This window comes from Tamandua tetradactyla, chromosome 23 (genome assembly GCF_023851605.1).
Source record: "Tamandua tetradactyla isolate mTamTet1 chromosome 23, mTamTet1.pri, whole genome shotgun sequence".
NCBI classification, from domain to species: domain Eukaryota; kingdom Metazoa; phylum Chordata; class Mammalia; order Pilosa; family Myrmecophagidae; genus Tamandua; species Tamandua tetradactyla.
Window position 1 is genome coordinate 53,132,428 of NC_135349.1, and position 26,427 is coordinate 53,158,854.

Below are 26,427 nucleotides of genomic sequence, written 5' to 3' on the forward strand. Positions count from 1 at the left end.
CCTTCTTTTGTGCAGACAGATATTTCCTGGTGTTCCATTTTAATTCATTTGTTGGGATTTTTAAGAACTATTTTTCTTGAGTTATTTTCTTACTGTTTGCTCCAGGAGTTAAAATATGCATCTTATTATGATGTGCTTTAGATTAATCCTAACTTAATTCCAGTAAAATATAGACATTTTGCTCCATTAGAGCCCCATAGCCTCCTTCCTACTTTGTGGTAGTATTGTCATATGTATATTACATCTTTGTCAGTTATAAGCTCAATCATAAAGCTCCATGTTTTTTTTAATATAACTGTCTTTTAAATCAGTGAAGAGTAAAAATGAGAAAAATATTTGTATTCATTTTTATATTTACCTGCCTAATTACTGTCACTAATCCTCTGTCTTTTCATGTGGATTTTGAGTTTCTGTCTAGTATCATTTCCTTTCAGCCTAAGCAGCTTCCTAAAGGAGAAAAGTTATTGTACTTTTGAACTCTAGAGTTTTCATTTGGTTCCTTTTTATGATTTCTATACCTTGACACTCTCTATTTGATATTATTGTTGTACCTTGTTTTTAATTCTTTAAACAAAGGCAGTGTTTTGGTTTGCTAAAGCTGCTGGAGTGTAATATACCAGAAATGGGTTGGTTTTTTCAATGGGGATTTATTAGGTTACAAATTTACTTTCTAAGGCCATGAAATGTCCAAATTAAGGCATCAAGAGGAAGATACCTTCTCTGAGGAAAGGCTCCTGGCGTCCACGGCTCCTCTGTCACATGGGAAGGCTTGTGGTGACGTCTCTTGACCCTTCTCTTCTGGTTCTGGGTCTGCTGTTGTTTTCTCTCACCTCCTGTGGTTCTTCACTTGTTTCTCCTGGGGCATTTCTCTCTAAGCTTTCTGGGCTTTTTCTGTCTTTGGTCCTCTCGCAAAGGACCCCAGCAAAGGATTAAGACCCACCTTGAATGGGCTGGGTCACATCTCAGTTGCAGTAGTCTGAGCAGAAGGTCCCACCCTCAACAGGTCTGCCCCCAGAGGAATGAATGAAAAAGACATGGCCTTTTCTGGGGCACATAACAGCTCCAAACCAGCACAGGTACTTTCAGTTCTTTGAACATAGTTAAATAACAACTTTGAAATCTTTGTCTACGTCCAATAGCCGGGCCCCCTCAGAGCCTCTCCCTATGGGTGACTTTTCCCCTGAGTTTAGTTCATAATACTTTTATACTGTTTTGCATGCCTGGTAATTTTTTTCAACTGGACAGTTTATAAAATACATTGTAGCAAATCTAAATTCTGCTCTCCTCCCCTCCCTTCCTTGGCAAAATCCAGATTTGTTGCTGTTGCCTTTTGCTCTTTTTGTTTGTGACCTGCTGGACTGATTCTGGAGCAGTGTGCGGACGCTAGGAATTCTACTCTTTTGTTCCTTGTTTCTGCATTTAAGCCTGGCTTCCTGGGGTTTGTCCCTGCTCGGCATGGATTAGTGGCTAGCCAGGAAGTTTTCACTGTTGTACTTACTGAGAGCTGCTGAGGCCTCCTGCCGTCTGCCCAGAATGCTGCGTGTGGGGTGGGGACGTGACCCGAGTCCAGGCCCTGGACACTCCTGCCTCGCCTTTCTCTTCCTGACAGACCTTCTCTCATCTCCTCTGCTTGTGCCTGAGGCCTCACTGTGGCCAGGGGTTGGGAGTGGCTGGGCCTCCCAGTGCACAATCCCTGGGAAAGTGAACCTGCCTGCTGCAGCCCTCCCCTGCTCTGGGTCTCCCTGTCACGTCCGGGCTGGGCTGCCGGCTGCTGCATGCCCCACCCTGTCTATCCACCCCAGGCTACAGAGCCACCGATGGCCATGGTACAGAGTTTTCCTTAAACGAACAGTTCTCAATTTGTCGCAAGCTTTTTTGGTTGCATTCCAGAGTCCAGAAATGGTTTTTTGATACTCTTGTCCAGTTTTATCATTTTTTTCTTGAGGAGAGGTGTTTTTTTAAATATTTTTATTTAAACAACATAAAAACATACAAGCATTCTTAACATACAAACATTCCATACATGGTGTACATTAGCAGTGGAACTTTGTGTATCCATCATCCCCAATAAGGTTTATCAAGTGGTCTAAGAGTTTTAGAGGTATGACTCAAGTGAATACTATTTCCAATCGAGCCCTGTAAGGTCTCAGTCTTGGCAGTCTACAATAGTATGAGAAAATCAGGTATTTAAAAAATCCGTTTCTATTTTCAATGCTTTGAATATGTAAAGAAAACTTCAATCTTGATGTGTGGGATAAGGGGAAGGGGTCACAGAATTCTGGAATCACATATTGGCCATCAGTATTTCCATGTGTTTCTTGATACTGTTGTCTCTGTTATTAAATTAATCCCCCAAATTTGTACTCAATGAATATTTTGGGCCAGGCAATATTTTGGTTCTGTAGCTACTTCAGTAAACAAAATAGGCACAATAGCTTGCTCTTGTGGACCAAATATAATAGATGTGGGAGTCAAAAACCAATTCATATATTAGAACAATACGTAGCATGTCAGTGGGAAGCGCTTTGGGAAGAAAGCAAGCAGGGACAGGCAGGGGTCTGTGGGGGAGGGCAGCAGGGTCCTGGGAGGAGGGTGGTCAGGAAAATCCTCGTGTCTTTGGGACTTCCCTATCCAGAGACCCTCTGCAAAGGTCTAAAGTGGTTTTATTACTGGCGAAGATGCTTTGTGCATAGTCGGAAGCAGATAATTTTTGAAGTCAGCATCTGCAGGCTAGTGTGCAGTTGGCCTTGTTGACTCCGTCCTGAACCTGCTCATCCAAAGTGAACCAACTGCAGCTCTGTAGCTGTTCCCCACACCATCCAAAAATATCTTGTGACCTTACTGACTAGCAGTTTCTTTTCTTTTCTTTTTTTTTTTTAGCTTTTTAAATTGTACAGTATAACATATATACAAAGCAAAGAAATAAAAAAGCAATAGTTTTCAAAGCACTCTTCTACAAGAAGTTACAGGACAGATCCCAGAGTTTGTCATGGGCTACGATACAATCCTCTCAGATTTTTTTTCCTTCTAGCTGCTCCAGATTATAGGAGGCTAGAATTCTGACTTACATATTTTTTTTATCATCACAATCGACTTTTTTGTGTGTGAAAAATAACTCAAATACAAAAACACAATAAATTTCAAAGCACAGCATCACAATTAGTTGTAGAATGTATTTCAGAGTTTGACATGGGTTACAGTTCCACAATTTTAGGTTTTAACTTCTAGCTGATCTAAGATATTGGAGACTAAAGGAGATATCAGTTTAGTGATTCAGCATTCATATTCATTTGTTAAATCCTGTCTTCACTATGTAACTCCACCATCACCTTTGATCTTTCTGTCCCTCTCTTTAGGGGTGTTTGGATGTTGGCCATTCTAACTTTTTCATATTGGAAGGGTCTGTCACTAATATGGGGTAGGGTGATGGAACTATCTGATGTTCTGGAGAGGCTGAACCTTTCTAGGTTTCAGGACTTATTTGGACCAGGAGCCCATCTGGAGGTTGTAGGTTTTTGGAGAGTTATTCTAGTGCATGGAACCCTTGTGGAAACTTATATATTGCCCTAGGTGTTCTTTAGGATTGGCTAGAATGGTCCTGGTTGGGGCTTGGCAGGTTATGATAGGTAGCAAGGTCTAACTGAAGCTTGTATAAGAGCACCCTCCAGAGTAGCCTTTCGACTCTCTTTGAACTCTCTCTCTGCCACTGATACTTTATTAATTACACTTCTTTCCCCCCTTTTGGTCAGGATGGAATTGTTGATCCCATGGTGCCAGGGCCAGATTCATCTCTGGGAGTCATCTCCCATGTCACCAGGGAGACTTTCACCCCTGGATGTCATGTCCCACAAAGGGGGAAGGGCAATGATTTCACTTGCAGAATTGGGCTTAGAGAGAGTGAGGCCACATCTGGGCAACAATAGAGGTCCTCCAGAAGTAACTCACAGGCATGCCTATAGTTAGTCTAAGCTTCTATGCTACCTACATAAGCTTCATAAGAGTAAACCTCATAATCGAGGGCATGGCCTATTGATTTGGGTGTCCCTAAAGTTTGGCACAGTATCTGGGGATTCTCTGACGGGAATACTTCCATATTCTTTCTCCCATCCCTCAAGGGACTTTACCAATACATTTTGATTATCTGCTTAATATATTCTAGGATGTATCCATGCATTACAATAATCTATATAGGATTAAAGGTCCTCTTTCTTATTCTGGGCTCCCTGTGTTTCAGTTGTTCAAATGAGCTGTACAGATAGGTTGAGCTAGATTATGCACTACAGAAAATTTTAGTTCCAGATCAAATAAACCTTTCTTCCTTTGGTCTCAAAGAGTATGTGTGGTTCTAAAATATAGACCCTGTCTTCCTTACACCTATGTTCTACATTACTTTAACCCCAACCTGATCAGCTTCGTTCTTATCTCTAAGTATCAGATTATATATATATATAAAACAGCCTCTTGAAATCCAGAAATAATAATCACCACTCTGTACTTAATGTGTCTGCTCTAAAAGCTTACAGTCTAAACCCCTGTTTTCTTATAAGCATTTTCTAAAGGTGACCATACCATTGTTGTTCTTTTGCTCCTGGATTAAATGCCTCACCAAATGTCCCACATGTTCATTCACATCATTGCATGCCTCATGACTTTGTTCCTTTTTGTCGCAGCACAACCTTTGTTCATAAGCATATATGTTTGCCAGTCTACGTCTCAGTCAGTGCATCCTTCAGCCACCTGCTTTCATCAAGAATCATGTATAGTGCCCAAAGACCACAGTCCATCAACAGCTTCAATTTTAGATAATTTCACTGATCTCAAGAGAAACACGCCCTTGCCAAATAGGAAATCTAAACCTCCTCTTAACTCTTGTCCCTCCCCCTATTATTTATCTCTGCTGTTGCTATGGTAGTACTGATGTTTTCCTTTTGAACATAGCCCATACAATGCAGTAGTAGTTTTCTCCCTGTACCCTGGACTTAAACACTCTTTGTACGTGAATCATATCTTTGAAGTAATTCCTACAAGAACTAATTCATATTTCTAGTGTTAATTAGTGGGACACGTATGTCTATACAACCCCTTTCAATCTTGTTCATCTTTAATATAGTAATATTACTTATAGACCAACTAGAGAACCACCTTCACTTCTATCTATTCCCTTACAGTGGAGTTCAACTTCATTAGCTAACCATTCACCCATCTCTAGCTTATATGTATATCTAAGTCTTCTATATTCTGTATTATAAGCCTCTGATTAAACCTTTATGCTGGTCATAAAAGTAGAATCATACAGTATCTATCCTTTTGTGTCTGGCTTGTTTCACTCAGCATTATGTCCTCAAGGCTCATCCATCTTGTTATGTGCTTCAGGACATCATTTCACCTTACTGCTGCATAATATTCCATCATATATACATATACACACCACATTTTGTTAATCTACTCGTCTGTTGATGGGCATTTGGTTTGTTTCCATCTTTTGGTGATTGTGAATAATGCTGCTATGAACATTGATGTACAAACGACTGTTGTGCCATTGCTTTCAGCTTTCCTAGGTGTATACCAAGTAGTGCCGTTGCTAGGTCATAGGGCAACTTGATATTTAGTTTCCTAAGGAATCGCCAAACAGTCTTCCACAGTGGCTACACCATTATGCATTCCCACCACCAGTGTGTAAGTGTCCCAGTTTCTTCACATCCTCTCCAACATTTATAATTTCCTCTTTGTTTAATAGCAGCCATTCTTATAGGTATGAGGTGGTATTTCATTGTAGTCTTGATCTGCATTCCCCTTATAGCCAATGAAAATGAGCATCTCTTCGTGTGCTCTTGAACCATTTGTATTTGATCTTCAGAAAAATTCCTATTCATATATTTAGCCCATTTTATAATTGGGTTGTTTGTTCTTTTGTTGTTGAGTTGTATGATTTCTTTGTATATACAGGAAGTCAAAACCTTTGTCCGATATGTGATTTCCAAATATTTTCTCCCATTGAGTTGGCTGACTCTTCACTTTTTTGACAAAGTCTTTTGAGGTGCAGAAACATTTGATTTTGAGGAGTTCCCATTTATCTATTTTTTCTTTTGTTGTTTGTGCTTTGGGTGTAAAGTTTAGGAAGCTACCTCCTATTACTAGATCTTGAAGATGTTTCCCTACAGTTTCTTCTAGAAGCTTTATGGTGCTAGTTCTTGTATTTAGATGTTTGATTCACTTTGAGTTAGTTTTTGTGTACGATGTAAGATAGGGGTCCTCTTTCATTCTTTTGGCTATTTATATCTAGTTCTTCCATGCCCAATTATTGAAAAGACTATATTGTCCCATTTTGGAGGATTTCGGGCTTTGTCAAACCATCATAGATTTTTTGGTTTGTTTCTGCACTCTGATTCGATTCCATTGGTCAATGCTTCTATCTTTGTACCCGTACTGTGCTGTTTTGACCACTGGCTTTATAATAGGTTTTAAAGTCAGGGAGTATTAATCCTCCCACTTTGTTCTTCTTCTTCTCCTTTTGCATGGGCAGGCTCCGCGATTCAAACCCAGGTCTCAGGGTCTCCGGCTCAGCAGGCGAGGATTCTTGCCACTGAGCCACATATGCACCACCCTTCGTTCTTTTTAAGGATGCTTTTAGCTATTCGGGGTCTCTTTACCTTCCAGATGAATTTGGTACTTTGCTTTACCAAGTCTTCAGAGTAGGTCGTTGGAATTTTAATTGGTACTGTGTTGAATCTGTAGATCAATTTGGGGAGAGTTGACATCTTAACTATATTTAGCTTTTCTGTCCATGAGCAGGGAATGTCTTTCCACCTATTTAGATCTCCTTTGCTATCTTTTAACAATGTTATGTAGTTTTCTGTGTACAAGTTCTTTACATCCCTAGTTAAGTTCACTCCTAAGTACTTGATTCTTTTAGTTCCTATTTGGAATGAAATTTTTTTCTTAACTGACTCCTCAGCTAGGTCACTGCTTGTGTATAGAAACGTTACTGATTTTTGCACATTATTTTATATACTGCCACGTGGCTGAATTTGTTTATTAGCTCAAGTAACTTTGCTGTAGATTTCTCAGGATCTTCCAAGTATAGTATCATGTCATCTGCAAATAATGAGAGTTTTACTTCTTCCTTTCCAATTTGGATGCCTTTTATTTCTTCGTCCTGCCTGATTGCTCTAGCTTGAACTTCTAAAAGAATGTTGAATAATAGTGGTGACAGTGGGCATCGTTGTCTCATTCCTGAACTTAGGGGTAAAGCTTTCAGTCTCTCTCGATTGAGTACGATGCTGGCTATAGGTTTTTCATATATTCCCTCTATCATACTGAGATAGTTGCCTTTGAGTCCTATCTTTTGGAGTGTTTTTATCAGAAAAGGTTGTTGAATTTTGTTGAATGCTTTTTCAGCTTTGATTGAGATGATCATGTGATTTTTCCCTTTCAATTTGTTAATGTGCTGTATTACATTAATTAATTTTCTTGTGTTGAACCATCCTTGCATTCCTGATATAAACCCCACTTGGTCGTGGTGTATAATTCTTTTAATGTGTTGTTGGATTTGATTTGCTAATATTTTGTTGAGTTTTTTGCATCTGTGTTCATTAGGGAGATTGGCCTTTAGTTTTCCTTTCTTACAGCCTCTTTACCTGGTTTGGGTATTAAAATGGTATTAGCTTCATAAAATGAGTTAGGTAGAGTTCCTTTTTCCTCAATTTTTTGAAAAGATTCAGCAGGATTGGTATTGGTCTTTTTCGGAATGTTTGGTAAAATTCCCCTGTGAAGTCATCTGGCCCTGGGCTTTTCTTTGTGGAAGATTTTTGATGACTGATTGAATCTCTTTACTTGTGATTGGTTTGTTGAGATCTTCTATTTCTTCCTGAGTCAGTGTAGCTTGTTTATGTGTTTCCTGGAATTTGTCTATTTCATCTAAGTTGTCTAGTTTGTTGGCGTATTGTTGTTCATAGTATCATCTTGTGATTTCTTTTATTTCTCAGAGTCTATGGTTATGCAACCCCTCTCATTCCGGATTTTCTTTATTTGCATCCTTTCTCTTTTTTTCTTTGTCAGTCTTGCTAGTGACCCATCAATTTTATTAATTTTCTCAAAGAACCAACTTTTGGTTTTACTGATTCTTTCTGTTGTTCTTTGCTCTCCCATTCCTTTATCTCTGCTTTAATCTTTGTTATTTCCCTTCTTCTATTTGCCTGGGGTTAGTTTGCTGTTCTTTCTCAAGTTCTTCCAGGTGTGCTGTTAAGTCCTCAATTTTTGCTCCTTCTTGTTTTTTAATATAGGCATTTAGTGCAATAAATTTCCCTCTCAGCACAGCCTTTGCTGCATCCCATAGGTTCTGATATGTTGCATTCTCATTTTCATTCATCTCCAGATAGCTACTGATTTTTCTAGCAATTTTTTCTTTGACCCACTCGTTGTTTAAGTGTTTGCTATTTAATCTCCATATATTTGTGAATGTTCTCATTCTTTGGTGGTTATTGAGATCCAGCTTCATCTCATTGTGATCAGAAGATCACATTGAAATAAATAAATTTCAATGTTTTTTAATTTGTAAAGACCTGTTTTATGCCCTAGCATATGATCTATCCTGGAGAATGTTCCAGGAGCACTGGAGAGGAATGTGTATCCTTGTGTTTTGGGGTGCAGTGACCTATATATGTCTGTTAGGTCTACTTCACTTATCAAGTTATTTAACTTCTCTATTTCCCTGTTGATCTTCTGTCTGATTGTTCTATCTATAGAGGAGAGTGGTGTATTGACGTCTCCTACTATTGTTGTTGAAATATCTATCATTCTGTTCAGTTTTGCCAATGTCTGTGTCATGTACTTTGGAGCTCCTTGATTGGAAGCATAAACATTTATGATTGTTAAATCTTCTTGGTGAATTGACCCTTTAATTAGTATATAGTATCCTTCTTCGTCTCTTATGATGCCTTTACATTTAAAGTCTATTTTGTCCGATATTAATATACCTACTTCTGCTTTCTTTTGGTTACAATTTGCATGGAAAATAGTTTTCCATCCTTTCACTTTCAATCTGTTTGTATCCTTGTTCTAAGATGAGTCTCTTGTAAGCAGCCTATAGCTGGATTATATTTCTTAATCTGTTCTACCAATCTGTATTTTTAATTGGTAAATTTAGTCCATTAACATTCAAAATATTAGTGAAAAGGCATTTCTTGAATCTACCACCTTATCTTTTTAATTTTATTTGTCAGATATATATATTCTTTTCCCTCTTTCTATTTTTATCCTTTAAGTTAACCTTACTGGAACGCTTCAGTTCTTTGCCCTCCTCCAGACCTCCCTCTCCTGTCTTTTTTTTTCAGCCAGCAGTATGCCTTTCAATATTTCTTGTAGGGCTGCTCTCTTTTTGACAAATTCTCTCAGAACTTGTTTGTCTGTGAAAATTTTAATCTCTCCCTCAGTTTTGAAGGACAATTTGGCTGGGTACAGAATTCTCGGCTGGAAGCCTTTCTCTTTCAGAATCTTAAATATATCATACCACTGCCTTCTTGCCTCCATGGTGTTAATTGAGTAGTCTGAACTCAGTATTATGTGGTTTCCTTTCTATGTAGTAGATTGTTTTTCCCTTGCTGTTTTCAGAATTTTCTGCTTCTCTTCAACATTTGGCAGACTGATTAGCATGTGTCTTGGGGAATGTCTATTTGGATTTGTTCTCTTTGGAGTTTGTTGGGCTTCTTTGACTTGTGTGTGTGTGTGTGTATATATATATATATATATATATATATATTCTCTATAAGCGTTGGGAAGTTTCCCCCATTATGTCCTCAACTGCTCTTCTAGCCCTTTACTCTTCTCTTCTCCTTCTGGAACACCACTGATTCTTATTTTGTGCACTTTGTTTTGTCTATCATTTCCCTCAGATCCAATTTTTCCATCTTTTTTGCCATTTGCTGTTTTGCGTCTTCAAAGTCATTTATCCTGTCCTCTATATCACTTATTCTTTCTTCCATGTCTTCAAATATGGTGTTGTGTGCCTCTAGTATGTTTTTTTTTTTTTTTTTTTGGTCAACAGAGTATTTAATCTCTGTGATATCTTCTATTTTTCTTTTCTTTCAAATTCCTCTTTATGCTCTTCTACTGTCTTCTTGATGTCCTTTATATCATTTGCCATCCAACTTATTTTGTTAAGTAGAATTTTATGAACATCTTTAATTAACATCTGTGTCTCCTCTGGTGTTTTAATTTGGTTGTTAGGCAGGGCTATATCTGTCTGCATTGTGATATGCTTAATGATCTTCTGTTGTTTTTGTTACATGTAAGTATCTTGATTGACTTCCTCTGGGAGTTGATTTCCTTCGGTAGTCTAAGGCCTTTTGTTTGCAGGATGAATGTGCAGCAGGGAGCAGGGTGCACAGGGGGCACAACTGTGCGGTGATTCGTTTCAGGGCAATTATAGGTGCAGGATGGGGGTGTTATGCTGGTGCTTGTGAATGTAGGTGCCCAGCAGCCAGAGAGGATGTAACCATGTGGGTGCACTGGTCTGGGGGACGTAACCCTGGTGTGCACTGGTCTAGGGCAAGGGGCCCTTTGTGTACATGCATAAGCTGTGGCAGCAGGTCACTGTTATACCTTCATTTGTTGGTGGGAGATGTGACCCAGCTGTGCAGGTCAGCACTTTCTCAGAGCTGGGAAGTGTGACTGAGAGCCGTGGGCATGCGAGGTTCTAGGACTGCCATAAACTGAATTTCCCAGAGCTGAAGGACATGATTGGGGGCCCATAGGCATGCGCAGGTCTAGGAGGCTGTAAACTAATGCACAGAGTTTGGGGGGGGGCAGGGAGAGGCTGTGCGACCCTATGGGTGGGGGGTGGGGGTAACCTAGGTATGGAGGTTAGCCTTTATGTGCTGACAACAGCCTGCAGGGAACAGGGAGGGAGAGGTAGTGCTTGGGAGGGGTACAGGAGAGGTGGGTTGGGGTGCGGGTGTGGGGTGAGTATGTACACTGGGGGCTGGTGGGGCGGGGCGCTTGGAGCTTGGGGAATGGGAGCAGTTAGTGGGGTTCAGTTGCATGGGGTGTGGGGTGAGTCACAGGTCATAGGGTTGTGCTGGTGAGGGTAGCGCCTATGAGGAATGTGGCCTGGCTTACTTCCTAGTCTTGGCTTCTCTCTGTGCACTCCCGTGGGCTCCACCTCTCTACCCCAGACTCTAGCTTTCTGCTTCTAGGGCTGTCCTATGTGGTGCAGAAAGCTCTCGTAGGTCAGTTGCACTCTTGAATCCCCATCTCAGTTGGTCCCTTTTCTAATTTTTCCGTGGAGTAGGGCTGAGCTCCACCTATTCTATTCGGCCAGCTTCCCAGAAGTCCCGGCTTGTAGTTCTTAAAACTGATCTTAAATCTCCACGAAAGGGAAACATCAAAGTGCAGGCTGCCTGTTCCTGCCCTTCTCAACAACACACTGATGGCTGCATGCTACAATCAACTATTGTCCTGCCATGCCTAAGCTTGGGACCCGCCCTGCTTCCGACTGGGGCAGTGTGTGGGGAGGTTACTTCTGTCTGATGCCCTTCTAGAGGACCGATGTATTTTATAGTTCTCTAAGTTTTTAAATAGTGTCTTTTCTGTGAAGGTTCTTCTCATTTTAACTATTTCCAGTATGCTAATCCAAAGGTATTTTCTATTGTTAATCATAGGTTTATCTTGGACTTACTTGGTAATGAATGGCTTGTTGGCCCAGTTCACTGCATTTTTAGACTTCATAATTTTAAATGACAGATTTGCGTGTGACCATGCATTGTGTATGTGTATGATGCATAGCTGAGATTACAGGACTACAGAACTATTCAATAGTATGTTCATCCCCATAGTTTTAGCCTATATTCCAAGAAATTATTATAGTAGATCATTGGTAATCTGTCAAAACATCTAAACCAGTGCCTTTTGTATGGTTGTCATTTAAAAATCAGTTTGTCTCTTAAAAAAAAGCCCAGCCCAGGACTTCTGTTGTGTTTGACAGTCTCCACTGTTTCCAGGCTGTCTCCTGGACAGTCTCCACTGTTTCCAGTCCTTAGCATCCTGTAGAAGCTGTGATTACGTAGTATGTGCCTTGAGATGCTCAGATTCCTTTAGCTCAACTTTGGATGCCAAGTTTACGTGCTTCACCTTAATTAATTCACGTACTGCATGAGATTTTTGTGTTGTAGAAAAAGCCATTTTAAATATTCTCTGACTAGTGGATTCATTTTCCTGGCTGCTGCACCACACACTGGGTGGCTTAAAACAAGTTTCTTCTCTCACTTCTCTCCAAGCTTCTGGTGGTTTCTGGCCATCCTTGGCAGTCCTTGGCTGGTGGCTGCACTCCTCCAGGCTCTGCCTCCACCTTCCCATTGTCTTCTTCTGTCTGTGTGTCCTTTTCCATTTCTTCTAAAGCCACTCTCCTTGGATTTAGGGTCCACCCTTATCCAATAGGACCTCATCTCAATCCTTGACTTGGATGTAGCTTTCCAAGCGGTCTTCCTGAAATGCCACACCTGTGGATAGACTTAGTATTGCATATTCCCAAAACAAGATCCCTAGTCCTTTCACTGCAGGACTGCAGATTGTTATTTTACAGGTAATATGGAAAGGTTCTAGGTTTAAGGTGTCTGGGATTGCCTCCAAAGATAACCTAACATCACCATAACCTGGAGCCATTCCTTGAAATTGGCTGGTCTATCACCTTCCCCTTTCACCTAGATTTGTCTTCCACACTGTATCCAATTTTCCAATCACAGTTACTCCCTCAGTGATGCCTCCTTTTTCTGCAAACTCCTCCTTGTGCTTCAGGCAGTATAAGTACTGGTGTGTATCCATTGGCCGCAAATAGGCTCATGACCCAAATGTAGACACACATTCTCCAGCTTGGTTGACAGAATTTAATTCTGCTACATTGTACATTATGGATGGCTCCAATGAAACCTTCTTCATAAACGTGGATGAGGTTGTTATACTCTGAATTGGCACTTCAAGAACTACTTCGTCAGTCTCTGCATTGTAAAATTTGGTTTTCACATCCAGTGGTTTGAGAACCTGAAATTTGAAGAATTTTCTAAAGAACATTTTTTCTCCACTCTGAGTTATGCAACTCACTGCACACACCAAGCTCCCTGTGGGGAGGAGGTGCCTTTTGGACATGGGTCCACCCTTCTCCATTCTTTGACCAAAGAATAAAGTGCTTCTTGGCTTTACCAAAACTCGTTTTGTTCTATTGGTGTGAGTGACACTGGATGGGAGACCATTTTGAGGGGGTTTGGCCCATAGAGGGATGGTAACACCTTCTCTGAAAACTAGTTACTGGAGAGCTTGGGCTTCTCTGTTAGGAAGCACGGCACATAGCAATGTCTACTGGTCCTTCTCTCCTGGGTTTTGTTGCTTCATCTTCTGGCTCCTCCATCTGTGGCTTTTTCTCTAAATTCTCCAGGTATTTATTTCTCTTTTAGACTCTCTCCCTCATTTTTGAAAAAGTCTTGCTGGATATAAAATTCTTGGCTGGCAGTTGTTTTCTTTCAGCCTTTACTAGTTCATCTCGTTGCCTCCTTGCCTCCATGGTTTCTGATGAGAAATTGGAACTTAATCTTATGACACCCCCTTATACATAACATGCTGCTTTTTTCTTGCAGCTTTCAGAATGCTCTCCTTGTCCGTGGCATTTGACAATTTGACTAGTAGGTTTCTGGGTGTGGTTCTCTTTGAGTTATCCTGTCTGGGTTCCTTGGGCTTCTCAACGTGCATATCCACATCTTTCATTAAATTTGGGAAGCTTTCTCCCATTATGTCTTTGAATATTCCTTCTTCTCTTTCTCCCTTCTTCTGTGACTCCCGTAATACATATATAGGTATGCTTGATGGTGTCCCATAGGTCTCTTAGGCTCTTTCCCTTTTTATCATTCTTTATTCTTTCTTTTTCTCAGCCTGAATCATTTCAGTTGTCTTGTTTTTGAAGTCACTGATTTTTCTGCCAGCTCCAGTCTGCTGCTGAAACCCCCCAAGGAATTTTTCATTTCAGTTAGTATGGCCTTCATCTCTAGTATTTCTGTTTGGTTTCTTTTCAGGATTTCTTTTTATACTTCCAGATTTTTGCAGTTATCCCAGTATTGTCCTTTTTAGGCCCAGAAGCCAATTCAGTATTATACATTGCATTTAGTTTTCATGGCTCTTTATTCTCCCTCAATCGGTAACAGTTACTTAGTCTTTGCCTTTCATGACCTTGACATTTTTTAAGAGAACCAGCTGGTTACTTTGTTGAATGTCCCTCAGTTTGGGTTTGTATGACTCTTCTTCATGACTGGGTTCAGGTTATACAGTTTTGGCAGGAAGACCACAAAGTAGCACTGCAGCTTCTAAATGCATCATATAAGGAGGATCATAGATTCTTATTTTATTCATTGGCTTATAATCCATTACTATCATTATTTATGTTGATGCTTAGATTGTTCCAGATTTGACCAGTGGAAGCCCTTTGAAGCTGGATCCTGTGTCTTTTTGACATATCCATATTGTTCATTGAGAAATTCCTTACTTCTGGTATAGCATTCTCAGACTCATCTTGAACTTTCCTTGCCACAACCCTGGAATCAGCCACTTCTCCAATAAGCCCTAGCTCCTTTAAGTGGAGAATGGTTGTTTGAGACCAAGATCTGAGCATTCCACGTGTTCGTTATTCCTGGGGTGTCCTGGCTTCTAGGCCTTCTCAGTGGACAGAGTTGGGAAATATATGTAGGTACACACACACACACACACACACACACAGCATATGCATATCTGCATGTATACACAACTGGATTTAAAGTTCCATATCTATCAAAATCATGGTATCTCCAATTTGCCTCCGAAATCGCATGGTTTATTTTAGCTTTCTGCCTTGCCCTGGTTATACCTGCCTTCTCCAACATAAGAAACTTGGCTTCTGTCATCGTCAATATATTTATTTACTTGATGAGTCCCCTGGTATGTCATCAGTCTTCTGACCCATGGGTCATCAAGGCCTTGGCCTTATACCTTGGCCTCAGCAGGATGACAGATAAGAGCTCCCTTCCCAAAGCCATGTCCCACAACCATGTCCCCCAGCGTTGGGTGGACTCTGCCAGCCCCTGCCACAAGCAATACAACGTTTTAAATATACACCATTGCCTTAAAAAAGGCCTTAGTTAATTTAGGGATACTTCCTTATAGTAATAGCCTAAAGGAAATAACATTTCCAACATACTCAGAGAAAAAGTTCTTCTTTAGTGATATTTCTAAATCAAACCAAAAGATTTTGATACTTTGAAGAATTAGTTGTCTCTGTTTGGTGAAAGGACCATGGAGAGAAAAGAGATTTGAAGGACAGGATATAAAGTGTGAGGTGAGTTGGTTGGAATGCCTTTATGCAGTGCCACTTTTATTGTTCTTTTGTGTGACGGAGAGGTAAGATCTGGTTTCACTCTGGCTTAGAGAGCTGAGTGCAGAGATTTAAGTTGACATGCCAATGATTTATTTTGATGGTAACTTAGCAGAAGGTGTTCAAAATTTAGTTAGCCCAAATCCTTGGACTTGGCTTGGATCTCATCTGATCTAAACACCCTGTGGAAGTCTGTGTTCATCGGCAGGGGAATGGGGGCGTGTGTGTGTGTGTGTGTGTGTGTATGTGTATGCCTGTGCTTGATTATCTGTTGCCAGAAGGGTATTGGAACTGAGTGTAGGGACACAAATGGACATTTGCATACTGGTGTTTATGGCTGCAGTGTTCATGAGCCACAATGAATGGAGGAGGCCTAAGAGTACAATAACTGAGGAATGGAAGGGGGCACTGTGGTGTATATGTACAGTGGACTACTGAGCAGCTGCAAGAAGGAATAAAGTTGTGAGATAAGCAACTAGGTGAATGAACCGTAAGCGCTGTATATTGAATGAAATAACAGTAACAAAAAGGCAAATATTATCATGCCTCAATCACATGGACTAACTATAATATAAAAATTCAGTCAACTAAAGTCAAGAGCATGAATGATCAGCTTGGAGTTTATTGTAAAGGGTTCTTGGTCATAAGCTCTTACAGCAGTCACATATATTCAGGAGGTATAACTGTTAATTTTGAACTCTGACATACTGAGCTGTTTGTATATAATATGGTCTTTCCTAGAAACTTTGGATATTTATGTGATACCTGGGACTCAGAGTTAAAGTTCTGAAGCTATGAGAGTCAGCAGTACCCCATGCAGGAACTGTTTAAAAAGTTGAAAAAGTAAACAAACATTGAGTAGAGGTATGAATAAAGCTGATCTAGCTAGGGCTAAGGTACATCAGAAGACTAGGTAAAGGATGATATCGTCTATATTTTAAAACTTCAACTTCTGTGTGAGACTTAAGGGAGAGGTGTTTATTTGGGGCAAAATTTATATTATGGGTAGTGATTTTCCTAATTCAACTTGTACAGTTAATTTAGTTGAGCACCATAAGTACATTAAATCTTGAATAGGGCATGAGATTTTGTTGGTTTGTCCAGGTTAGTGTGATGCCCCGATAAATCTCATTGTGATGTGGACAGTGAATAAAGAAGATTTGCAAAGCTCCCTTGGGGGAATGGGGAGAAAGAGGAAATATTCAGCTTCCCCAATTGGAGAATTTCTGATATTCTCACAAGCAGTGGGAACAACCAAATCAATAGGCGGAGCCCTCGATCTTGGGGTTTGCCCTTGTGAAACTTATTCCTGCAAAGGATAGGCTAAGCCTACTTAAAATTAGGCCTAGGAGTCACTTCCAGAAAACCTTTTTTGTTACTCAGATGTGGCCTCTCTCTAAGCCGACAAGGAAGTGAACTCACTGCCCTCCCTGCTACGTGGAACATGACTCCCAGGGGTGTAAATCTCCCTGGCAATGTGGGACAGAAATTCCAGGATGAGCCGGGACCTTGCATCCTTCTTGACTAAAAGGGGGAAGAGAGAAATGAGACAAAATAAAGTGTCAGTGGCTGAGAAATTTCAAACCAAGTCAAGAGGTTATCCTGGAGATTATTCTTACACATTATACAGATATCCCTTTTTAATTTATGGTGTGTTGGAGTGGCTGGAGGGAAGTACCTGAAACTGTAGAGCTGTGTTCCGGTAGCCTTGTTTGTTGAAGATGATTATATAATTATATAGCTTTATTTTTTTTTTTTTTTTATTAACGGAAAGAAAAAAAAAAAGGAAATTAACACAACATTTAGAAATCATACCATTCTACATATGCACTCAGTAATTCTTAACATCATCACATAGATGCATGATCATTGTTTCTTAGTACATTTGCATCGGTTTAGAGGAACTAGCAAGACAACAGAAAAAAATATAAAATGTTAATATAAAGAAAAGAAATAAAAGTAGTAGTAATAGTAAAAAACAACAACAACAAACAAACCAACAAGCAAACAAAAACAAAAAAAAACCCTATAGCTCAGATGCAGCTTCATTCAGTATTTTAACATGATTACTTTACAATTAGGTATTATTGTGCTGTCCATTTTTGAGTTTTTGTATCTAGTCCTGTTGGACAGTCTGTATCCCTTCAGCTTCAATTACCCATTGTCTTACCCTGTTTCTAACTCCTGCTGAACTCTGTTACCAATGACATATTTCAAGTTTATTCTCGAATGTCCGTTCACATCAGTGGGACCATACAGTATTTGTCCTTTAGTTTTTGGCTGGATTCACTCAGCATAATATTCTCTAGGTCCATCCATATTATTACATGGTTCATAAGTTTATCTTGTCTTAAAGCTGCATAATATTCCATCGTATGTATATACCACAATTTGTTTAGCCACTCTTCTGTTGATGGAGATTTTGGCTGTTTCCATCTCTTTGCAATTGTAAATAACGCTGCTATAAACATTGGTGTGCAAATGTCCGTTTGTGTCTTTGCCCTTAAGTCCTTTGAGTAGATACCTAGCAATGGTATTGCTGGGTCGTATGGCAATTCTATATTCAGCTTTTTGAGGAACCGCCAAACTGCCTTCCACAGTGGTTGCACCCTTTGACATTCCCACCAACAGTGGATAAGTGTGCCTCTTTCTCCGCATCCTCTCCAGCACTTGTCATTTTCTGTTTTGTTGATAATGGCCATTCTGGTGGGTGTGAGATGATATCTCATTGTGGTTTTGATTTGCATTTCTCTAATGGCCAGGGACATTGAGCATCTCTTCATGTGCCTCTTGGCCATCCGTATTTCTTCTTCTGAGAGGTGTCTGTTTAAGTCTTTTTCCCATTTTGTAATTGGGTTGGCTGTCTTTTTGTTGTTGAGTTGAATAATCTCTTTATAAATTCTGGATACTAGACCTTTATCTGATATGTCGTTTCCAAATATTGTCTCCCATTGTGTAGGCTGTCTTTCTACTTTCTTGATGAAGTTCTTTGATGCACAAAAGTGTTTAATTTTGAGGAGCTCCCATTTATTTATTTCCTTCTTCAGTGTTCTTGCTTTAGGTTTAAGGTCCATAAAACCACCTCCAGTTGTAAGATCCATAAGATATCTCCCAACATTTTCCTCTAACTGTTTTATGGTCTTAGACCTAATGTTTAGATCTTTGATCCATTTTGAGTTAATTTTTGTATAGGGTGTGAGATATGGGTCTTCTTTCATTCTTTTGCATATGGATATCCAGTTCTCTAGGCACCATTTATTGAAGAGACTGTTCTGTCCCAGGTGAGTTGGCTTGACTGCCTTATCAAAGATCAGATGTCCATAGATGAGAGGGTCTATATCTGAGCACTCTATTCGATTCCATTGGTCGATATATCTATCTTTATGCCAATACCATGCTGTTTTGACCACTGTGGCTTCATAATATGCTTTAAAGTCAGGCAGCGCGAGACCTCCAGCTTCGTTTTTTTTCCTCAAGATGCTTTTAGCAATTCGGGGCACCCTGCCCTTCCAGATAAATTTGCTTATTGGTTTTTCTATTTCTGAAAAATAAGTTGTTGGGATTTTGATTGGTATTGCATTGAATCTGTAAATCAATTTAGGTAGGATTGACATCTTAACTATATTTAGTCTTCCAATCCATGAACACGGTATGCCCTTCCATCTATTTAGGTCTTCTGTGATTTCTTTTAACAGTTTTTTGTAGTTTTCTTTATATAGGTTTTTTGTCTCTTTGGTTAAATTTATTCCTAGGTATTTTATTCTTTTAGTTGCGATTGTAAATGGGATTCGTTTCTTGATTTCCGCCTCAGCTTGTTCATTACTAGTGTATAGAAAAGCTACAGATTTTTGAATGTTGATCTTGTAGCCTGCTACTTTGCTGTACTCATTTATTAGCTCTAGTAATTTTGTTGTGGATTTTTCTGGGTTTTCTACATATAGTATCATATCATCTGCAAACAGTGATAGTTTTACTTCTTCCTTTCCAATTTTGATGCCTTGTATTTCTTTTTCTTGCCTAATTGCTCTGGCTAGAACTTCCAACACAATGTTGAATAATAGTGGTGATAGTGGACATCCTTGTCTTGTTCCTGATCTTAGGGGGAAAGTTTTCAATTTTTCCCCATTGAGGATGATATTAGCTGTGGGTTTTTCATATATTCCCTCTATCATTTTAAGGAAGTTCCCTTGAATTCCTATCTTTTGAAGTGTTTTCAGCAGGAAAGGATGTTGAATCTTGTCAAATGCCTTCTCTGCATCAGTTGAGATGATCATGTGATTTTTCTGCTTTGATTTGTTGATATGGTGTATTACATTAATTGATTTTCTTATGTTGAACCATCCTTGCATACCTGGGATGAATCCTACTTGGTCATGATGTATAATTCTTTTAATGTGTTGTTGGATACGATTTGCTAGAATTTTATTGAGGATTTTTGCATCTGTATTCATTAGAGAAATTGGTCTGTAGTTTTCTTTTTTTGTAATGTCTTTGCCTGGTTTTGGTATGAGGGTGATGTTGGCTTCATAGAATGAATTAGGTAGTTTTCCCTCCACTTCGATTATGTTGAAGAGTTCGAGGAGAGTAGGTACTAATTCTTTCTGGAATGTTTGATAGAATTCACATGTGAAGCCATCTGGTCCTGGAGTTTTCTTTTTAGGGAGCTTTTGAATAACTAATTCAATCTCTTTACTTGTGATTGGTTTGTTGAGGTCGTCTATTTCTTCTTGAGTCAAAGTTGGTTGTTCATGTCATTCCAGGAACCTGTCCATTTCTTCTAAATTGTTGTATTTATTAGCGTAAAGTTGTTCATAGTATCCTGTTATTACCTCCTTTATTTCTGTGAGGTCAGTAGTTATGTCTCCTCTTTCATTTCTAATCTTATTTATTTGCATCCTCTCTCTTCTTCTTTTTGTCAATTATATAGCTTTTATAGTGTGACTGTGTGATTGTGAAAACCTTGTGTCTAATGCTCCTTTCATGCAGGGTATGGACAGATGACTAAAAAAATATGGATAAAAAATAAACATAATGGGGGGACATAATAAATTGGGTAGATGGTAATACTAGTGGTCAATGAGAGGGAAGGGTAAGGGGTATGGTATGTATGAGTTTTTTCTTTTATCCTTTTTCTTTCTTTTTCTGGAGTGATAACAAATGTTCAAAAAAATGGTCATGGTGATGAATCCACAATTATGTGATGATTTTGTGAACCATTAATTGTACACCATGTATAGAATGTTTGCATGCAAAGAATGTTCAAATGTTTGTATGTTAAGTTTTTATCAATAAAAATATTAAAAAAAAAAAAAGAAGGGTATTGGCACGGCCCCATTTTGATTTTTTCCCTTCATTGCAGGAGAAAAGCCTAAGACCAAATTTCCCGGAGTCCCTTTTTCTGCGTGGTCCCAGGTTAGAGTCTCTGATGATATAGAAGCCAGGGGAGACAGTGCCATCATCATATAGTGGCAGAATCAAGCAAACACGTGGCAGGTAGCAGATGTGAGGTTCCCCATAGCTTCTGAGTCTGCTTGGCAGAGGCTGTCCATGAGATTCCCATTTGCCATGCCTTCCAGGTGAGCCACTTGCTTCTAGAGGTGGTTTCCCCATCTTTAGGTCCACAGTCCTCTGATTCCCGTATAAAATCCTTCCCATCTGTGAATACTGGCTTCTGTTTTCCTTATCGAATCTTGACTGATATAGGACTCTGGTCATTCTCAGTCCTAATGGCCCTAGGAACTTTCTATTCACTTTTTTGGGCTTTGGGTCATGATCTGCAGACCAGGAATTTTGTTTAATCAGAACTTTACTATGCCCTTTCCACTGAGTGAGCTAAGGCCCCACCCAGGTGACTCCCTTAGACTCTTGGGATTTTGAGTGGTCTGGGGGCCAGAGCAGCCACTGGAGCTTCATCAGTGGAAACACTCCAAAATTGCATTGGCCAACCCAACATATACCAAACACTTACTCTTTGGAAGACACTGAGTTAAACTTTGAAAGATAAAGTATAGAATCAACATACATGTTTCCTAACTTCAAGGAATTTCCAGGTTGTCTAGGAAGGGCAGAAGTAGACTGCCCTAGCTGCCATGACTGTGTTCTCTCTTGTGCCCACATTGCCCCCTCAGCTACTCCAACCCATGCAGAGCTACTGCCTCCATTGTCCCTTCCATCACTCAGCAGTTCCACAAGAAGCTGTTGTCATTTCTGGAAAGAAACTTGCCCAGCAGATCAAGCAGGAAATGTGGCAGGAGGTGGGAGAGTGGATGGGCCTCGGGCAACAGGGGGCTGCCCCTGAGCGTGGTTGTGGTTGGCAAGACCCAGGCAGCTGTAGATGTGGAACTTATTGATGAAGTGATTTTGAAACCAGCTTTGATTTCAGAGTAAGAATTGCTGAATTTGATCAATAAGCTAAATAATGATGACAATGTACATGGCCACCTTGTTCAGTTGCCTCTTCTAGAGCACAATGATGAAAGAAAGGTCTGCAGTGATGTTTCTCCAGACAAGGATGTTGATCGCTTTCATGTAATTTACATCCGTAGATGTGTTTGGATCAGTATTCCATGTTCCCAGCTGTGGGAAATAATTAAGCAAGCTGGAATTCCAACACTAGGGAGGAATGTGGTTGTGACTGGAAGGTCAAAGATTGTTAGAACACCCACTGCAGTCTTACTGCACCCAGACAGGCACATGAGCATCCTGGGAGTGATGCAGTGCTACAATATCTCATTGCTAAACTCCCAAAGAACAGTTGAAAAAACATACCACTCTTGCAGATAATGTGGTAACTGCTGCAGGCATTCCCAATCTGATCACAGCAGATGTGATCAAGGAAGGATCAGCAATCACTGATGTGGGAATAACCAGAGCTGAAGATCCCATAACCACTAAGCCCCACATTGGTTGGAGATATGGATTTTGAAGAAGTCAGGCAGAAAGCCAGTTATATCTCTCCAGCCCCTAGGGGCTTTGTCCCATGCCGGTGGCCATGCTGATGAAGAATACCATCATTGCTGCCAAAAGCCTTCTGAGGCTTAAAGAGCAGGAAGTGCTGAAGTCTAAAGAGCCTAGAGTAGCACCCAATTAACTGTTTTATCTTCTCTTTTATGTACAGCTTTCCAAGCCAGTTCAAGAAGCAAAGCAGGCCAATAGAAATGCAACATTAAAAAAAATTCTATTGAAATGGCTTAAAATGGTGCTTTGTATTTATTGCAAGCTTAAACGTGTGACTATTTGCACAAATAGTTCTCACCCAGGAGCATGGTGGTATCCTACTAGGGTTATGGGACCCAGAAGAAGATATTCTTATGGTTCCAAGCCATTCAACATGGGGCATTGACACATTGTGAATGGATGCTTGACTTTGTCAGGCTACTGCAGTTGTTATAATTTGCCTTTTCTAGGATAGCATTTCACAAGTGCTGCTCCAATAAGAGTTGATTCCCACATTAGGTTCCAAGGCTGTTGAGTTCAACTCGTCAAACCAAAAAAAGGAAAAAGAAAAAAAAAGCATTGCCAGAGAAAATCAAGGGAATGGTAAACAGGAAGAAATGATAGCAATTGAGTAAGAAAAAAGTTACCCAGATTTATACATGTATTCATTGATAGATCTATCTAGATAAAACAATTGGGTAAAAAAGAAGAAAAACCACACACTAATAGTATTCCTATACTGCCATTTTGTAGCTTAGTCACTGGGAAAATGTTTAGGATTCTATCTGTTATTAGCTCTAGTTTTGTGTATGTTAACATTCAGTGAGATTGCCCCATGTTAGTTTTCTGGGATTGAAAGGTTTTTTAGAAATTATTATGTGTGTTGTCATATTTGGCTTTTGCTGTATCTTTAAACTTCATTGTTAAATTTTTTTACAGCTAAAGAGATCTGTATGGTTTCTTTGTGTATCTTGAAACCTATTTTTGAAAAAGAAAACTGATAGAGTTGGGCTTGATAATCACAAGGTAGCTTAAGTATGCAACTTATTTTTTCACCAAAGAATTGTCAGTAGCTGCTTGCTTTTCTCTTTGAACCTGTTGGTTTTCCTAAAAGGCTTTTAAGCGCTTGAGTTAACATTGAATTTAACCAGACTTTTCTGATTAAATTTTTTTTTTTTAGTTTAAAAAAAAATAAGAGAAATGGGTAGCCCTTGGGAAATTAGGGAGCTGGATGAGGTGGTTCTCTCTTCCCCATTTTGGCCCTGCTCTTGAGAAGGATGGAGGTACCAGCCTAAGCAGGTCTTCCACCTGCTTTTCAAATATAATAACTGTAAAATTCTGTTATTGTTAGGTAGGTTTTAATGGATCACTTTCATAATAAACTCTTTTTTTATTATTAATTAAAAAAAAGAATTAACAAAACAATTAGAAATCATTCCATTCTACATGTACAATCAGTAATTCTTAATAACATCACATAGTTGCATATTCATCATTTCTTAGTACATTTGCATCGATTTAGAAAAAGAAATAAAAAGACAACAGAATAAGAATTAAAACAATAATAGAAAGAAAAAAAAACAAAAAACCTATACCTCACATGCAGCTTCATTCAGTGTTTTAACATAATTACATTACAATTGGGTAGTATTGTGCTGTCCATTTCTGAGTTTTTATATCCAGTCCCGTTGTACAGTCTGTATCCCTTCAGCTCCAATTACCCCTTCTCTCTCTCTCTTTTTTTTAATTAACGGAAAAAAAGAAATTAACCCAACATTTAGAAATCATACCATTCTACATATGCAATCAGTAATTCTTAACATCATCACATAGATGCATGATCATCATTTCTTAGTACATTTGCATCGGTTTAGAAGAACTAGCAACATAACGGAAAAAGATATAGAATGTTAATATAGAGACAAAAATAAAAGTAATAATAGTAAAATCAAAACAAAACAAAACAAAACAAAACAAAAACCTATAGCTCAGAGGCAGCTTCATTCAGTGTTTTAACAAGATTACTTTACAATTAGGTATTATTGTGCTGTCCATTTTTGAGTTTTTGTATCTAGTCCTGTTACACCGTCTGTATCCCTTCAACTCCAATTGCCCATTATCTTACCCTGTTTCTACCTCCTGCTGGACTCTGTTACCAATGACATATTCCAAATTTATTCTCGCATGTCCGTTCACATCAGTGGAACCATACAGTATTTGTCCTTTAGTTTTTGGCTGGACTCACTCAGCATAATGTTCTCTAGGTCCATCCATGTTATTACATGCTTCATAAGTTTATCCTGTCTTAAAGCTGCATAGTATTCCATCGTATGTATATACCACAGTTTGTTTAGCCACTCTTCTGTTGATGGAGATTTTGGCTGTTTCCATCTATTTGCAATTGTAAATAACGCTGCTATAAACATTGGTGTGCAAATGTCCGTTTGTGTCTTTGCCCTTAAGTCCTTTGAGTAGATTCCCAGCAATGGTATTGCTGGGTCATATGGCAATTCTATATTCAGCTTTTTGAGGAACCGCCAAACTGCCTTCCACAGTGGTTGCACCATTTGACATTCCCACCAACAGTGGATAAGTGTGCCTCTTTCTCCGCATCCTCTCCAGCACTTGTCATTTTCTGTTTTGTTAATAATGGCCATTCTGGTGGGTGTGAGATGATATCTCATTGTGGTTTTGAGTTGCATTTCTCTAATGGCCAGGGACATTGAGCATCTCTTCATGTGCCTTTTGGCCATTTGAATTTCCTCTTCTGATAGGTGTCTGTTCAAGTCTTTTTCCCATTTTGTAATTGGGTTGGCTGTTTTTTTTGTTGTTGAGATGAAGAATCTCTTTATAAATTCTGGATACTAGACCTTTATCTGATATGTCGTTTCCAAATATTGTCTCCCATTGTGTAGGCTGTCTTTCTACTTTCTTGATGAAGTTCTTTGATGCACAAAAGTGTTTAATTTTGAGGCGCTCCCATTTATTTATTTCCTTCTTCAGTGCTCTTGCTTTAGGTTTAAGGTCCATAAAACCGCCTCCAATTGTAAGTTTCATAAGCTATCTCCCTACATTTTCCTCTAACTGTTTTATGGTCTTAGACCTAATGTTTAGATCTTTGATCCATTTTGAGTTAACTTTTGTATAGGGTGTGAGATACGGGTCTTCTTTCATTCTTTTGCATATGGATATCCAGTTCTCTAGGCACCATTTATTGAAGAGACTGTTCTGTCCCAGGTGAGTTGGCTTGACTGCCTTATCAAAGATCAAATGTCCATAGATGAGAGGGTTTATATCTGAGCACTCTATTCGATTCCATTGGTCGATATATCTATCTTTATGCCAGTACCATGCTGTTTTGACCACTGTGGCTTCATAATATGCCTTAAAGTCAGGCAGCGCGAGACCTCCAGCTTCGTTTTTTTTCCTCAAGATACTTTTAGCAATTCGGGGCACCCTGCCCTTCCAGATAAATTTGCTTATTGGTTTTTCTATTTCTGAAAAATAAGTTGTTGGGATTTTGATTGGTATTGCATTGAATCTGTAAATCAATTTAGGTAGGATTGACATCTTAACTATATTTAGTCTTCCAATCCATGAACACGGTATGCCCTTCCATCTATTTAGGTCTTCTGTGATTTCTTTTAACAGTTTTTTGTAGTTTTCTTTATATAGGTTTTTTTGTCTCTTTAGTTAAATTTATTCCTAGGTATTTTATTCTTTTAGTTGCAATTGTAAATGGGATTCGTTTCTTGATTTCCCCCTCAGCTTGTTCATTACTAGTGTATAGAAATGCTACAGATTTTTGAATGTTGATCTTGTAACCTGCTACTTTGCTGTACTCATTTATTAGCGCTAGTAGTTTTGTTGTGGATTTTTCCGGGTTTTCGACGTATAGTATCATATCGTCTGCAAACAGTGATAGTTTTACTTCTTCCTTTCCAATTTTGATGCCTTGTATTTCTTTTTCTTGTCTAATTGCTCTGGCTAGAACCTCCAACATAATGTTGAATAATAGTGGTGATAGTGGACATCCTTGTCTTGTTCCTGATCTTAGGGGGAAAGTTTTCAATTTTTCCCCATTGAGGATGATATTAGCTGTGGGTTTT

General features: G+C 39.2%; 1 protein-coding gene and 2 pseudogenes across 2 annotated transcripts in view; 2 read left to right on the top strand and 1 right to left on the bottom strand.

The window, feature by feature from the left end:
* Positions 1 to 26,427, top strand: part of ADCY9 (adenylate cyclase 9) — a 215,169-nt gene that overhangs the window by 94,982 nt on the left and 93,760 nt on the right. The gene's annotated exons all lie outside the window — the stretch shown is intronic.
* LOC143667819 (trafficking protein particle complex subunit 13 pseudogene) lies at positions 12,437 to 13,116 on the bottom strand (annotated as a pseudogene).
* On the top strand, positions 21,045 to 23,682 carry LOC143667593 (bifunctional methylenetetrahydrofolate dehydrogenase/cyclohydrolase, mitochondrial pseudogene; annotated as a pseudogene).